A 16,642-nucleotide genomic window follows, 5' to 3' on the forward strand; every position below is an offset into this window, starting at 1 on the left:
AGGGCTTCTTGGAGAAGATGCTGACTTGCCCGAATGGGTTTTGCATTTGGATATGAGACTCGGGAGCACAGGCTGACATCCCTGCACAGAGGCCGCTTGTCAGCTGACCAGAACCCAAGGCTTTCTAGACAGGTGTTTTCTCTTGGCTCAGTCCTAGGGTAGGTGAAAGTTATTTCTTCCCCGTATTGAAGGAACACGTACAACCACCTACCTCTATTGGCCCTGTAAAACCTGAGGTGAAAATAGTTGTGAGTTCCTCTGGGTTTTAAAACTATGACTTGCTGACATTTGGAGGAGCATTTTACCCCATACCCAGTTCAGACTGTTATACCTTTCCATGTTTGCTTCCAAAGATCTGAAGCTGCTGAGAAAGCTGAAAATGTTTTATGTAGAAAATATACAACAAAAAAAAGTTTGGTATTTCCGTATTTCTCAGAGAAGGCGTGACCTCTCATTCAGAGCCACGGGCAGGCTTCATTTTTTGTTCTCCACTATTACGTTGAGTTGTGTTTTCTCGCTAGCTCTCTTGTTCCCCTTTCCTGTCCTTGTTTTGACAGGGAAGAAAATAAACGTGGTCGGTGATAAAGCCTGGGATGCTGGCTTTCCAGCAGCGGCCTCTGCCAAAGTCTAGCGCCCTCTCAGTAGCCTGCCCTTCTGAATGCTAATTAGTTGTATGGGAATTTTTCACAGTAACCTCCCTAAGGAGCAATTTCACCAAAGAGTAACCCTCTTGTCTAGACCATACAAACCCATAAAGTCATCACTAGCTGGGATTTCCAAGCTACAAAGCAGCAATAGAAAAGACTGCCTCTAGTCTTTAAGGGCATTCAAGTATAGAGCACTCATTGTGGAAACCCCCCTCCCACCAGTGCACAGACCTCTCCAGAGAGAGTAATGGAAACTCACCCGCTCAGTTCCATCCTCTGAGGAAGGACACTTGGCTCATGATTTCTGCTTTATTTGAATCCAAATGATCTTTCCATCTCCTTGCGTTTTATACCTAGTCTGCTATCCGGGATCTTATTTTTGAGAAAGATCCAGCCATGCCTTTTACTTTCTTGCTTGCCAAAGCTAATTATTAATTAGGGAGATAAAAGCAGCTTAATACTTGACATTTTAAGAAACTAGGCTGGCAGAACTTACCTGTAGAGAGATTAAAAGGATTCAGAATTCTAATCCAGGCCTCTTTCTGCTTTAAGTACTTAGCAAAATCCTAGCAGTTGTGGTGACGGTGGTGTTAATGGGACTGGAAAATGGAAACATGCGCCGTAGAGGGAGAAGGGCAGAAAGGGAGAGTGTGCCCCTCGAGGTCCCATCAGATGTTCTCCCAAGAGTCAAGGTGGAAACAGATGACCAAAGCTATTCTAGAGTCCAGTAGAGTTGACTTTTCAGAAATACTAAAAATCAAGATTACTTAAAAAGGAAAACAAATCAAGAGTTATGCTTTATTAGATAAAACAGTTCTGGAAGCAGGTATGAAGAGAGACCTTCTGTCCCTTCCACCCCACCTTGGCCAGAGGCATTAGAGGGTTAGCGCCCTAAAGGAGTAAGAACAACACTGTGAGTTACCATGTGGGGACACCCAGGATGTACTGGGCACTTGGCTAACCATACCCATTTTCTATGTAATTCACATTCCCATTTTCTATGTAAATGTAGACCAGAAGGTAAGAGACGTTAGGTAACATGCCCCAGGCCACACTGCTAGGAAGTTTTAGTGCCTGGATCTTAACCCAGGGCTGCCTTGCTGCAAAGCAGACTCTTGAGTGTTCTCCTCTGCTGCCTCTGAGGACTTAGGAATGAATGAATGGATATATAGGAAATGTGATTCCTTTTGTGTGTCCTTCCATAACATTCATTTTAGCTCCTAGGATAATTACTAGTTTTCCAGGTATAACTAGGATCGGTCTTCTTGTTAATATACTGAACAAACATCTGAGTGCCTACTGTGTACCTAATGAATGTACAGAGATAAAAGACATAACCCCAGTATCCCAGAGACACAGAGGGGAGACGGATGGTAAGATTCACATGGGGTAGACAATTCTCTGATAGGGATGAGCTCAGAGCCCACACAGGGCAGGCATCTACCTAGCCCAGACTTGGATGAAGAGTCAGGAGACTTCTTGGAAGCGGTGATTCCCAGTCTGAGCTTTAAGGATGAGCTCAGAGCTCATCTTTAAAGATGAAGAGAAAAAACAGGAGTGTGAGGCTGGCTGGTTCTGGTGGGTGGGGTGGAGGAAACATGCCCAGATGACAGGAGTTAGCACTTTTTGCTACATGTGAGGGGCAGTCAAGGGAGGGTTTTAAACAGGGGAATGTCATGGTTTGCTTCACATTTTTAAAAGGTTATTCTGACTGACCAATGACTGTTGGGATTGGGGCTGTAAAACTGGCTAAAAGGGGGACTCTATTCCAGCTGTGCAGAGGAAAGAGGAAAGCAATGCGAGTCTGGGACGAGGATCACAGAGCGGGGAGGTACGGATGAACTCGAAATGTTTTGGAGGTAGAGCCGATGGGAGTTGGATGAGGCTGGAAGGGAAAGCGAGAGAGAAAGACTCCCAGGCAACCAAGTAAAGGCCGGGCCATTTCTTGCGCAGATGGAAGACAAGCAGGTTTTCAGGGGCAGCCTACGGTCAAGGACCCTCTTTTAGAATCAAGACATGGTCTTAAATCACTGACCCCTTCTGTCAGAATATATGGTATTTTGGTAGTTCACAAGCTTTTCCCAGTGACCCTCAAAATATGGCTCTCTGGAACCCACCCCAGATCTAGCAAGTCGAATTCCAGGGGATAGAGGAGCCTGGGCCTCAGGTCCTTTCTGCAGCTCCAGCGCTCCAGCACTGCCGGTCCAACATCATCTGTAGGTAGTGTTTGCAAGCCAAACACTTGCAAAACTGCTCTGTTTCCTGTTTGCTGGGGCCAGGTTTGATGATCCCAAAGGCTGTTGACCAGCCTTCCCGCTCAGGGCCAAGGCAGTGCCACGCCACACCAGCCTTCATTGATCATTGTCCAGCAGGGCTGCTAGCGATTTCCCCAGATAAGTCAGTCATTCCGAGATTAAAGGTTCAGCGGTTGGCCTGATTCAGGCCATGCTTCTTTGCTATTTTCCCCTAGATGCTGGATGTGTTCTATGGGAGGAACTTTGAAAGAATAATGTTTTCCTAAGTGACAGGAATGCCCTGTAAATGTTTTTTCATAAGGATCTAAGCTCGGATGTCTGTCTGAATGATCTGATTCTCATAAATTGACAGATTGGTTCTGGAAATCCCATGAGCCTAGGCTGTCTTGAGAGATTTATGGCACTTCCTGCTCTCATCGGGCCAGGAATAACATGACAGCTCCCTCTGCACTTCTGGTTTTTGTTCCTGAGAGGACGGCAAAGGAGGGCAGAGGTGTGCTGAACCATACCACTTTGAAAGAAAACTGTCCAGACTTATTTTCCAGAACCTCGGAAAAAGCCTCATGTTCTGCTAAGGACGTAACAGTCTTCTGCCCCCTCCCTGGGGATTTTCCCAGCCTCAGCTTCTTCAGCCACATGGGTTCTGTGGTGTGGGATCAGGGCCAGGGCTGGCAGGAGCCCATGGACATTCCAAGGCTGAGCCAGCCTTTGTGGGCAGTGACCTTGGACCTTCAGCAGCAAGGCCCTGTGCCCAGTTGGAGATAAACTCATTCCTACCGTGGTTTAAGATTGCTCCAAATCAATGTTAATGAGTTACAAATTAATTCCTTCTTGGCCTGACCAAGGAGAAAGACTAATTATGATGGCCATTCCAATTAGAACCCACGCCTGGCAAATCTGTTTGGCTGAATTATATGTGATATTGGTGGAAGTCTGATGGTTTTTAGTCCATATAATAATCGCATCCGTGTGTCTCAGTCTACCTTCTCAGCAGCATATCAGAGTGGAGTCAGGAAATGTTCCACCAGCTCTCTAGAAGAGAGACAAGCGACTGGCTCTAATGGCTGTACCTTGAAGACCCAGCACTGAGTGCTGGAGGGGATGCAAAGATGAGCCACCCTCAGAGAGATGGCAGTGAAGTCACAGAGGAAAACAAGGGTGTAAATAAAGCTCCTAGGAGACTCTGAACCTCAGTGCCTTCAGTGAACCGCTATCATGGTTAAAAGGGTTAGTAGTCACATCTACTGGGAACAATTCAGCTAACAATAACCTGAGGAAAGTAGCATTTGAGAGGTTTTCAAGAATGAGTGCAGGAAAGGGTAGAGGGTGGGCTGAGTGTTGTGTATTTCAAGCCAGAAAAACCTAGACAGACAGCCAGGGGATGGCTGGGGACCCATTCCACACCAGTGAACTGGTGTGTTGGGTTCATGAAGCATATGCATAGATATAAGGACCTTAAATCCCACGCTAAGGAATTTGTGTTTGAGTTGGCAGTGGAGCCATTTTTAATAAGCAAAGTAACCAATGCAGTCAGAGAAGAGCGGTATTATGGATTGCAGCTATTTGGAGGAAGGTTGAATGTGGCAGCCGGAAATACGATGGATTGGAGGGCCAAGAGACTAGAGCCTGGCATATCAGTTAGGAGGTTATTTCATTAGCTTGGGGTGGAAGTATGAAGACCTTGTCGGAAATAGATTTGATTTTCTTGATGAAATTTCTGCATGTTGGAAGGGAAATGACTTGATGTGGAAGGCTTTTCAGCGCTGTCATGCATAACACACAAATCCCTCCCAGTTGATAGAAACCTGCCCTGTTGCTTAATATAAGTAAACCTTGTAGACGCTGGAATGTTTATGTTTGGCCAAAAATGGCTCTGGTTTTTTACACAGCTGTAAAGTGTATTTAACTCCCAAATATAAAACACTTATTGACTACTGGTTCATAGCTTCATAAAACAAGGCTCCATTGCGTAGGTACTTTTTGTTGTCATCCCCTATCTTTTTATGCAGACCTGTTTCCTGATATTGTTATTCCAACGGGAAAAAAAAAAATCAACCCCAAGTAAACTACCTTTTTTACAAGCAGCCCGAAGAAGAAAGCTCCAAAGACAATAAGGAGGCTCCACATTTATATTTTTAACCCAAGATTACAGCTGTAACTAGCAGGGAAGCAAAATTGCTTTAATTGTGAATGTTTTTCATTGTGGTTGTGAGTGTAAGTAAGTAACAGATGTTAATTTTCCCCATTTCAACTGTTTTTAATTCTTTCTTGAACATGGAGAGAGAAATCTTTAAACACTTGCCAAAGTTCAGTTAGCATCCCCTGGCTGAAGGTAGAAAATGCCCTACTGTGTTTTTTCTCAGCCATATACCCGCGTGGGCTGCCCTTGCCACAGAGCACAGGGGAAAAGATTCCAGCTGGCACAGGTTTTATTACTGCAAAGTTAATTTGCAGAAAAAGCCTTTGGCAGGAGGGGTCTGTTCGACGTTTTATATATTTACTTATTTGCTCTTTTTCAGTTATAAATAAAATTGCACTGTAAAACATTGCAGCTTAATTGCAGGAAACCCAATGCATTTTTTTTTTTTGTTCTGCAAGTGGTTAATAGCTTGTTTTTTTGTTTATATGGAGTTGTAGAAATCTTATGTAAGAATATGTTTACAGCCAAGGCTGTGTGACTTGGTTTATCATGTTTTTCCTGTGCTCTGTGGAACAGACGGCTGTTCATTATTGAAAGGCCTTTTTCTGTGGAGAATGGAGTTTGCTGGGGGGGAAAGAGTTTATGTAAGAATGCAGAATGACTTCCAGAGACTATGGGCGCTCTGTGGCTATAAAGCCTCCACAGCACCATGGGCAGTGACATTGTAACAATTTGCTTTAGCACCTCAGAAGTGTTCCAGCTGCACTTTCTGAAGTGAGCTCCGCTGAACAGAGCACATGCTGCAGATAGTACCACCACTTTCTTCCCACCTTCCATCTTTGACATGTGTGTCTCCCACCTTCCATCCTTGACAGTTCTCGTGTGACAGTCGGCTGAGGTAGAAAAAGTTCCACCCACTTGAACCACATACCCTTTACACGCTTCTAATTCTCAAACCCACCCCGAAAGATTGGGACCATCATATAATTAACAGGTGAAGCTTGTTCTTCTAAACCTTCACTTTTTAGAAAAATATAGACATAGAAAACATTTCTCTTGGATGCACAAACTTGAAAGTTATGCCTCTGAAGTAGTTTGCAATGGCCATTTACAAATGTGTACTAGGCAGGCTTCTTGGACTTTGATGACACTGCCCATTGCAGAGGTTGTCTGTGTCTCCCCAAAAGGTTTGCTGAGTATCTTTTCATTAATCCTTATTTAGCTAACTGGAAAGTACTTTCCTTATCGTCTGTGACACATGGATTATCCCATTAGGACATCTGTGGATGACATATCGTTGGTTTGTCCTGAGATGAAAAGGAGTATTCTCCTTACAGAGCAAAACAAAGCAAGGAAAGAAACAGTTAATAGACTTGAGCTGACAAATGGAGGTTTGCTAAAGATTGTGATCATCTCCTTACAGATGTCACAACCCTGTTGGCACAAAGCACTGACCTTGCTTTCCCAAGGTCGACCTGTATGTCTCTAGATCAAGATTGATTTGAAAAAGGAGCCATTTGTATTTAGTGCTGGTCTCAAATCAAACTCCAAACCAGTTGAGGAGGAGCAGCGAAGCTATTCAGTGGTTTGAGAACTTAGAATTAGAAAATCTCTCCTTTTTATTTCCCTCAGGACCCAACTCTAACTTCCCATTAGAATGACAGTTTAAGAGACACATTTAAACCTGGTATTTTTCCTCTATTCATGAAACTGCGTCTACAGATACATACCATTGCTTGGGGGTACGTGAACCCAGTTAAAGTCATCTAGGAAGCATTGATAACTACTCTGGAGTTTTCAAAAGCACTCACTATTTGAACTTCAAGTTCAGAAAAGTAGATAAGCAGCTTGTTTGGGTGGACGCAATCGCAGAGTACTGGACGTGTGCACTGGTGTATGCCTGAAAATGAGTTTAAGCAGCCTTCCGAGCAGCATCTGTGACTCAGGAGGGCTCCGTCTCCTGGCTTGCAAACGCTGGTTTCCCATTTATTTGACCTGGGCAGCCACTGGCAGGACCTTGGAGGGGTTGCCAGTGACCTGGGGGCTGGACTTCCACCCTTGCTTGGACCTTTGCTGAGTGTGTGACCTGGGACAGGCCACCCCTTCCCCAGGCCTTGGTCTGTAAGAGGGGAGGTTGGCACAGGAAATCTGAGGTTCTTTCCAGCCCTGAAATATTATTATTCTATGACGCAGTGATAACATTGTACACAGGTCAAGCTTTGGCCGTTTTAAAATCTATCAGAAAGTATGTACTGATGGCATACTTGGGACTTGTGTAGGAGAGACTCATCAAACAGGGTCCCAGCCCACTTGGAACTTAAAGCAGATGTGGAATTCATACATGAAAGGGGTGGGCATGGCGAGAACACAGGTAGCAGAGCCGGAGTCAGGGGCACTGAGCAAGGTGAGGCTGGAGGGAGAAGCACAGCAGGACCAGTACCTCCTCCGAGACCCCAGGAAATGAGCTTATGGGGGCTTTTTAAATGCAGTTAGGGGCCAGGTGTGGTGGCTCACACCTATAATCCCAGCACTTTGGGAGGCCAAGGCGGGTGGATCATGAGGTCAAGAGTTCGAGACCAGCCTGACCAACATGGTGAAACCCCATCTCTACTAAAAACACACACACAAAAAATAGCCGGGTATGGCAGTGCGTGCTTGTAATACCAGCCACTCAGGAGGCTGAGGCAGGAGAGTCACTTGAACCCACGAGGCAGAGGTTGCAGTGAGCTGCTATCGTGCCACTGCACCCCAGCCTGGGCGACAGAGCGAGGCTCCGTCTCAAAATAAATAAAATAAATGTAGTTAGGGAGGCAGAGCCTGATTAGAGGGGCGAGGAAAATAAGACACAGAAATTCAAACCAGCCTCCCTTTGCACAGAAAGTCAGCCCTTGGTAGAAATACCATTTCCTAACCCTAGAAGGGAAGAAATGGCAGAAGGACGGAGAGATAGTGTCTTTTGTTGCCGTGTTTCTATTTTTGTTTTACACAAAGCCTACTTCCTACTGCACATTACGAGTGGCAGCTGGGGCATCTTCCTGGCCTGCCCCGTCCTGGATGTGATTCTGGAAAACAGGCCAGAATCAACCCCTCGGTTCCTGCATGGGGTCACCACGCTAGGAAGGGACCCAAATAGACGCCTATATCCATTTAATCATCTGTCTCGGAAGCAGGGGGAGGGAAGGGGGATGGCACAGCTGATGCTGGAGATGTTTGTACCTCCATGTTGGTGCCGTCGAGACACCGCTGTCTAGAATCCCAAAAATACCTAGTCTGTCCGCATGTATTACAATGAAAACTGCTATCCAAACTGGCCACCCACAGTTCAGGCAGAAGCTAATGGAAGCACCTGAGGGTTTTGGAGTCCTACTGGTAAATATGTCATTCATCACATTTCCATTCACAGCAGGGTGTGGGGTCCTCCCTTATTTCTGTTGCCGCTTGTTTGGGAACTGATAGGTGTGATTTATTAGACCATGACTGTTCCTGTTTTTCAGCCCTGAATAGATGTCTAGTAACAGTCTTATTACCAAACCACGTAAAAACCTCTTGCTTATCACTGTGTGGCATTTATGTGGCATCGTTCTGTTCCGCAAGACATTTTATGAACACGCAGAGAAGTTTGCAGCTTGTGAATGCAGGATTTCCAGTGTAGCAATACATAACAATACATGTATCCAGAGAGGCCCTGAAGTTGAATGAACAGAGGACAAGAGCGCAGGGAAGAGCCCACACACCTCTATTCTGGGGAAGAAAGACATCGTGCCTTTCGTTCTTGGTGTGACCGTCTGCCCAGGGTCTAGACTGAGTTACTGCTCTCTGCCAGGCACCGTGAAAAGCCTTCTCCATGTATTAGCTGCATCCTTACCACAGCGAGCTACTGTTGTGGTTGTCATTTTTCAAGTGGGGTAACTGGGGCTTGAAGAAGTAAGTCCCCAAGATCCCACAAACAGGGTTTAAATGTTGGCAGTTTGACAGGTACCATGCTCTCTCTTATCAGGAGGCAACGTCTCACTGCCAGAGTTAATGTTTATAAGTCACAGCAACAGGGAAATCTGAGTGCCGCTTTTGAAGTCCACTGTGTCCAAATTAAAGAAGAATCCAGTCTTCAGAGGAAGCAATATCATGCCTTTGTCACCTAGATGGGCTGGGGCAGGGCAGCTGGGGAGCTGACCAGCCAGGCTGGAGCAAGCAACTCCAGGCCTTGTTCAGAGTGGACAGTGAGAAACCCCAGCGAGGCGGCCCATGCAGGGGCGGAGGAATCTGGAGAGGGAGGTGGGGACGGGAGAAGCAAGCGGCTGTCAACCCCACACGGAGTTGCGGTGAGGACCGAGGAACGGCATCTGCAGGAGCAGGCATGGGCCATATGAGTGACAGTGGGCAGGGGAAATTGGTCACCCATGTTAACCCCACTGCTCCTGGAGTTCTGTCACTTAAAGCCATTGAGCAAGCAACGTGCATCATCCCAATAGACGGTGTCATGTGTGAACTCAGGTGTCTGCTTACCCAGTGAAAATAGTAACAGGTAGTGCTGATAGTATGGCAGGCACTGACCTAAGCACGTATGTCGTATTCACTCACTGAATCCTCTGAAGTGGGCTCTGTAGCAAGAGAAGAAAATGGCAAATGGAATTGAATGTCTTGCCTGAAGTCACCAAGCGAGTCCATGAAGAAACCAACATGGAACCCAGGCTAGTGGGTCACAAAGTGTCCTCTCATAACCAGGTGAGATCCTGTGAAAGAAATAGAAATGACAGGAAAAGCATCGCCAGGGTCACTGGGCACTCCCACTGAGACCTTGGCCTGCTGAAACTGGCCACAATGCCCATGTCTACTTGGTAGATCAGCATGTCGGACATGAATGGCACTGGGAGCAGGGACAGCCACGCTGTCTACTTCTCCCTCGGTCTTTGTTGTCATGCCTGGAGTGTAAAATTCTGACTGATTTTTAGAGCATGCTTAAAACGATCTCTTTGAGTGGGAAATTCTTGCCCTTGCAGTTTCTCCCAATCGCTTTTGTCAAAGTTTGTCACCCGCATAACGTTTTACCAGATTTAAATGCAGCCCTGATGGTTATGAGGCCTGCCTGGTACGTGCAGTATGTAAAAGCGACATTGCTGGTGCTCTCAGGAAGCTGCCCTGTTATGAAGCCAAATAGCCTTCTTAAAAATCAGAAGTACTCTCATAAAACTCGTTTTTCATGCGGCACAGGCTGTAGTTTCCACATGGGACGAAGTGTGAAACTAAGCTTTTATGGGCAATCTCTGAGATTTGCGTGAACTTTCAGTGACTCTCACGACATTATTCCCGAGAGAAGCAGCTTATTTTCTGTTGGTGCATTTTCATGTCATATGCGATGTCTGGGCAGAGACAATTACTCTGATGTAGTAGAAACTGGTTTTGGCTGCCAGACCCTAATTATTTCTCATCTTGATCATTGCAACATTTTTCTCTATATCAATCATCCTCCCTTTCCCAACCCTCCTTTTGGGCTTTCTCTTGGCGTAAAAATATCCACCCTGTCTGTAGGTGTACGCTCTATAAATATAGCACATTTTATTTCACAGTTAAGAAGGAAATCATCATACCAAAACAAGCCCTGGCAAGGGCTGCCGCAGTGCAGACACAAACAGCACTTGGTCCAACAAGGACAGTACTCACTCTCACTGCCTTCAGAAGTCATGTCGTTAAGAGTGAGGCACTCCCTGAGTGTCTGGGCCATCTCCGACCTTGCATTCCTCCACGGCATGACGCAGTCTGCCCACCCAAGTCCTGCATCGTGCACCTCGAGGCCAGAGAGACGGCGTGTCTTCTTTATCCCCAGGTCTCCAATAATGTGAGTGGATTAATGAAAATAAATTCAGCAATATAATCCTCAATGAGCACGCTATGTTTCTCCAACATCATTAGGAAGCAGTATTGTGATCGAGTGTATTCGAAATGTAAACTACATTTTAGACATTTTAGTCCACTAATTATAGGCAGATAATTCGAATTGGATTATTGTTAGGCCTTTGTGGATCCGTGGTCGTCGTTCAAATCCAGACATTTAATTTTAAAATGCTGATTACCAGGACTATAGCAACCAACGCTAGTACAGTGTTCACTGTGTGCCGGAAGTCAACCTAAATATGCTTATGAACAGAATCTTCACCACAGCCCTGTGAGGTTAGCTCTAGTATTATTTCCATTTTACAGATGAGGAAATGGAGGCGTGGAGAGGTGAGATATCTGTCAGAACAGAACAGAATCTAGCACAGGCCACCTGCTCCCAAGTGCCTCTCTTAGCCACCTCACCATGTGGGCTCTGGACAGTTGAGTTTGTGTCATTGTGCTCATTAGGGTTAATAGAAGGATGAAGCTGTTCTGTGTGTACCTTTGCACGTCGCAATCTGGCCTGTCATCATTGTGGCTCCTTTCATTTTATCATATAGAAATTGTAGTGTCTATTAAGTAAGCAAAATTACTAGGTACAAAATATCCATACTACATACAAACGCCTACGTGCACTGTGTCACAGAGCACCATTCTTCCAGCGCCGGCGGTGCTGCCCTCACTCCATGAAGACAAGCTGAGGTCGGGCTGCAAGACTTGAACCTGTCTGCGCACCCATTCTGGGCAGCAGCCCGATGGCGGCCTGAGTAAGGGCTGCAAAGTACTGCATACATGATCATTCTTAGTCCAGCAGAACAGCCCCAGGTGACTTGTGGCCGTTCCCTAGAACAGTGTCACCTGCTCAGAAAGCAAGGGTGGACTGCCCTTGAGAATATTCACAAAGAATATGCCCCGTGTCCTAAAGGATACCGAATCAGCCAGGAATCTTCTGCACACTGTCCATCAGTCCGTACGTCTGTCACTTTCGTGTCTGTGGCTGTCAGCTCCCTTCTACTTGGGCCCTTCTGCAGCTACGGAAGTCAGATTGGCAACAGCTCTTCTCCCTGGTTAGACTTCAGGTTCCTGGTGGGGAGGGCTGGTGGGTGGCACTCACTGTACACCTACCTAACACAACATCTTGTCGATGGTCGTCAGAAACTCCCTTTCTCTTTCTCTGTTAGCCTGTTTTATATCCTATTTAAATGTTGGATACCTTTATTCACGAATATGTTTTTTCTGGTTAAATGTTGGTTCTTTTATAAAGAAATCCTGTAAACTAGATGCTGATGGTTAAATATGGCTTTAAAGGTTTTTACTGTTTCACGTAGTAAGAACTACATTTTACATGAGAGACAGCACATACACCCCTGAAACAAAAGCTTCATGAACACGTCTCTTTTGTCATTGTTTTCTGTTTGGAGACAGGGTCTCACTCTGTCACCTAGGCTGCAGTGCAGGGGCACGATCATGGCTCACTGCAGCCTCAACCTCCCCAGGCTCAAGCAATCCTCCTACCTCAGCCTCCTGAGTAGCTGGCACCACAAGCATGTGCCACTACACCTGGCTAATTTCTGTATTTTTTGTAGAGACAGGATTTCACCATGTTGCCCAGGCTGGTCTTGAACTCCTGGGCTCAAGCAATCTGCTTGTCTCAACCTCCCAAAGTGTTAGGATTACATCTGTGAGTCACGGTGCCCAGTCCGTGAACACACCTTATACTCTGATACTCTCTATTCCATTCGTCCCTTTTCAAATGCTCGTCATGCCCCATTAAATGGATCTCACAACCTACTCCTGGGTCACGGTCTGCAGTTTGGAAGCTCTATTGGAGACTCTGGGGGAAGCAGGTCCTGTGAGGGAGCCCATTGCCACAGGAAAACTTTGTAGCAAATGTCCCCAAGTGTTTAGCAGCAGTGAGAAAGCTAAGGGAAAAGAAGTCATTTTGATCTCCCTAAGAAGGAAGCAGTGGGACTTCTGAAGCAGTGGGACTTCTGACTTGGATAGGGATGGGGAAAGGTGTCCCTCTAAGTTCCCTGCTGTCCTGAAGAGACACTGGCATTTTTCGTTGCTCAGTTTTTCCTTAAAATGTGGGATATTTTAAAGATATGGGACCTGAAACAACATATGGGAACAATAAAGGAGACCATATTTTCTTGTGCTACTCAGGTGGTTCTTTCTCTTCTAACCAAGCTGGGAGCGCAGGGAACTCAGGTACCAGGAGAAGTCAGCTTGGCCGGAGCCGTCAGCAGGGAGAGGACTCCTGCTAGGGGCACAGTAGGCTCTGAGCTGGGCAAGCCCGCGGGTGTGGACTCCAAACTGAGTAGGTGAGCAGAGGGCTGCTTTGAGGTCTCAAAATGAAAAGAAGAAAAGGATGAAGGGGCCTGGCGCTATAGGGTTAATGAGAAAGGGACTGTTTTTTTCCTAGGGTGTGCATTTCTTTTTATCTTTTTCTGAGAATGTGCTTATTTAAATACATGCAGAATTTCTTGTTATGGCTTTGTGGAATTGTCTTAAAATCTGAATTTCCAGTTTTTAGAAGATGTTGATTTGAATAGCTTTGATCTTGACCTCAAATTAAATCGCGGCCATGGAGTTAGGGTGACATTCTTCCTTCTTCCCTGATGGAGGATGAGGGAGCCAGGGGTGAGTCACAGCCTCCTCTGTGCGTCATTAGCCGTTAGGATGACAACGGTCTCGTCACGGCGGCCAGGCAGCAGTCAGGCCTCTGCGCTCCTGATGAGTCCGGGCTGTGTTCACAAAGCTGGCAGCTTGGGGAAGGCGACCCCTGCATTCCCCTGCGCTCCTCTCTTTGGCAGTTGACCTAGTGGGAAGTGCCACTGCCCACGAACATTCCACGAACTCGTGAGTTTCAATTCTTTGCCAAAAACTGGCATAGAGAAATGTGACAGGGAATTGGACTTAGGTGTGTCACTTGCTGGAAGCTGAATCTCAGGTAGGTGACGTTTTTGTGTGTCTTCACTATGCCTTCCTCCCTTGGGCCTTGTACTTGGATTTCTGTTCCCCCAGGAACCACATCGCATAGTCACAAGACATGGCCTGGGGGTCAGGAGTGTTTGCACATTGTCTCTGCCTCTGATTTGTTTCTTCAACAAATATATATTGAGTGTCAATTGTGTGCAAGTCACTTTTAAGGATACCAGGAATTCAGGTTTGCAGAGCTTGCATTCCAGTGGGGAAGAAGGATGGCAAAGACGAAAACGATATCATTTAGAAAATTAGCTGCACTGTGAGGGAGATACCCAAGTATGGAGGTTGTGCCTGGGCAAGGACGGGCTCCGTTGGCAGGGAGGTGATCAGGGCAGGCCTCCTGAGGGAAGTGACATTTGAGCTGACATGACCTGAATGCTGAGCAGCCACCCATGAGACAAACCAGAAGAAGAAAGTCCAAGGAGAGGGCGCCATGAGAAGAAGGCCCTGTGGCAGGGACAGGCTCAGCATTTTGTAGCCACCGGTCTCTAATTCAGAGCAGGGAGAACAGGGTCATCAAAAGGACCCCAGCCAGATGGACATGGAGACATACAAGCATCATAAAAGAGAGGGAAGGATAATGATGGGCAGGGAAGGAATAGACAATGAAGTAGCTGTAGGCAGAGAAAATAAATCGCCTGTTCACCTGGAATAACATTTTGAAGCACATGTTGATGTTAGCATTAAATTGGAAATGTCAGTAGTGAATTCATGATCCTAAAGAGAAGCCCAGACAGCCCTGTCCCCAAGGCAGGCCGGAACGGCGGTGCTGCCCAGAAGCAGCCCTCCCATGGGACCACTGGGCCCCACAGCAGCACCTAGATTTTGGTCTCAGTGCTGTCCTCTATTGAAAGGAAAGGAGCAGACCACATGTCTTAGGGCAGGAGTAATCTAAGACAGGCCTGGAACTTTTGTTCTTGCTAGAAAAAAGAATGATTTCAAAGCAGCCAGGGAACTTCCAGTTTTAAAAGGTGGTGTGAACACACACATGTACCCAAAATACAGAAAGCGGAATTTCAAAATCATAATCCACAAAGATGAAGATAGAGGAAAGGCAGCAGCAACAGAAGTGTGGAAGCTGGAGAGCAAGTGGAAAAGAGGTCACTGACTTAGCAGACTAGAAAAAGCTGGAACTTAAGCTGAAAAGGGTGAGCTCAGAGGTGGGCTGATTCACGTTCAATAATCCCAGAAAGCCTCCAGATCTGGAGCAGCCTAATAGGTACATGGTCTCTCTTTGGAGAGATGAAAATGGTCTGAAATTGATTGTGATGATGGCTGCACTATTCTGCGAATATATGGAAAACCTGGAGCTGTACGCTTGAAATAAGTGGACTGTATAGTATGTGAATTACACCTCAGTAAAGCTTTATGTTCATTGGGTATTCATGGACATAAAGACAGCGACAGTAGACACTGGGGACCTCTGGGGCAGGGGAGGAGGGAGGGGACAAGGGTTGAAAAGCTAACTATTGTTTGCTATGCCCAGGACCTGGGTGGCAGGATCAGTTGTACCCCAAACCTCAGCATCACACAATATACAAACCTGCACGTGTACCCCCTAGATCTCAAATAAAAGTTGAAAATATCTTTAAAAAGTAAAAAATAAATCTGTTCTAATTTTAAAATGGAGCTACAGATACCTCTGAATGTGCGAGTGCAGACAAGGCTGAAGTCAGGAGAACTGGCTGACGGTCTCCACAGGATGTCCCTTCCTTTCCCCCTCTGTGTCCTCCCTAACCCTGCGAGGCCAGGCAGCTGCCGTCCCTCCCGTGACAGAGCATAGCTCTGGAGATGCTGAACCAGAGCTGCCAGGCAGAGCCCAGGGTGAGGACACCATTCTGAGAACAGGGAGACTGAGGAAGAGACTCCATCCTGAGTGGTAGAAGCCTAGTGCCCTTTCCCTACCTGTAGCCACTCGCACCACCCAGGACGGCCAGCCCAATGGAAAAGGACCTGTGAGGTGGTCCCCCTCCAGGTTTACTATGTGGACCTTCACCATTTGATAGACCCACCCATGCACCAGAGCATCCAATCTGCTTTTTATGCCTCATTTTTAAATATAAGCAGACAGACAAGGATCCTGAAGGTTTGGGAATGGCTTCCAGGGCAGACAGTGTCAGACCAGATTAAAGAGGAAGAAAGGCACACCAGAGAAACAGTGACAGTGCATGGGGCAGGAGAAAATAAAAACAAACGATAACTTTCTCCTTACAGAGAGGAGAAAGCTTTGTGCGTGAAAAAAAGAATAAAAAGGGAGTTTTTGGAAATTAAAACAGATAATAGCAGAAATGAAAACATTTGTAGAAAGGACAGAGAGATATTTTAGAAAAAAATCTCCCAGAAAGTAAAAAGGAAAAAATAAATCAGAGATTTAGAAAATAGAAGTGGTAAGAATATAAGAGAATTAGTCCAGGAGGTGTAATATTAGAATAAAAAGAATTCCCAGAAAGGCAGCGAAGAGAGGAAATTATAAAAAAGCAAATTTCAGAGAAATTTCCCAGAACTGAAGGGCGTGAGTTTTCAGGTGGATGAGTCCCCAGCACAGTAGTAAAAGGATGGCAAATGGAATGACAGAAAGCAGCAAGAAGCTGAGTCTCCTGGGAGGAGGACACAGCTGAGACTGGGAGTCAGTGCAGCTCAGGACTCGTGGGCTGCGACCTGAGAGTAGAATGAAGACATTCTCAGACATTCGGGCACTCCAGATTTTACCTCCCATGACCCAAGCCAAGTGGTGAACGAAG

The 16,642-nt window shown here is 46.2% G+C and overlaps 1 protein-coding gene and 1 long non-coding RNA gene across 6 annotated transcripts in view; one reads left to right on the forward strand and one right to left on the reverse strand.

The window, feature by feature from the left end:
• Nucleotides 1-1,070, reverse strand: part of LOC114676952 (uncharacterized) — an 84,395-nt gene extending 83,325 nt beyond the window's left edge. For 2 of the 3 annotated variants that reach the window (XR_003728193.2, XR_013415424.1), the window contains exon 1: nt 907-1,035. This is a non-coding gene — a long non-coding RNA (uncharacterized LOC114676952). Of the gene's footprint in view, nt 1-906 lie in introns of all 3 variants that reach the window. The other variant, XR_013415425.1, reaches the window with a different exon arrangement.
• JAZF1 (JAZF zinc finger 1) overlaps nt 1-16,642 on the forward strand; it is a 346,283-nt gene that overhangs the window by 300,145 nt on the left and 29,496 nt on the right. The window lies entirely within an intron of this gene.

This window comes from Macaca mulatta, chromosome 3 (assembly GCF_049350105.2).
Source record: "Macaca mulatta isolate MMU2019108-1 chromosome 3, T2T-MMU8v2.0, whole genome shotgun sequence".
Taxonomy (NCBI): domain Eukaryota; kingdom Metazoa; phylum Chordata; class Mammalia; order Primates; family Cercopithecidae; genus Macaca; species Macaca mulatta.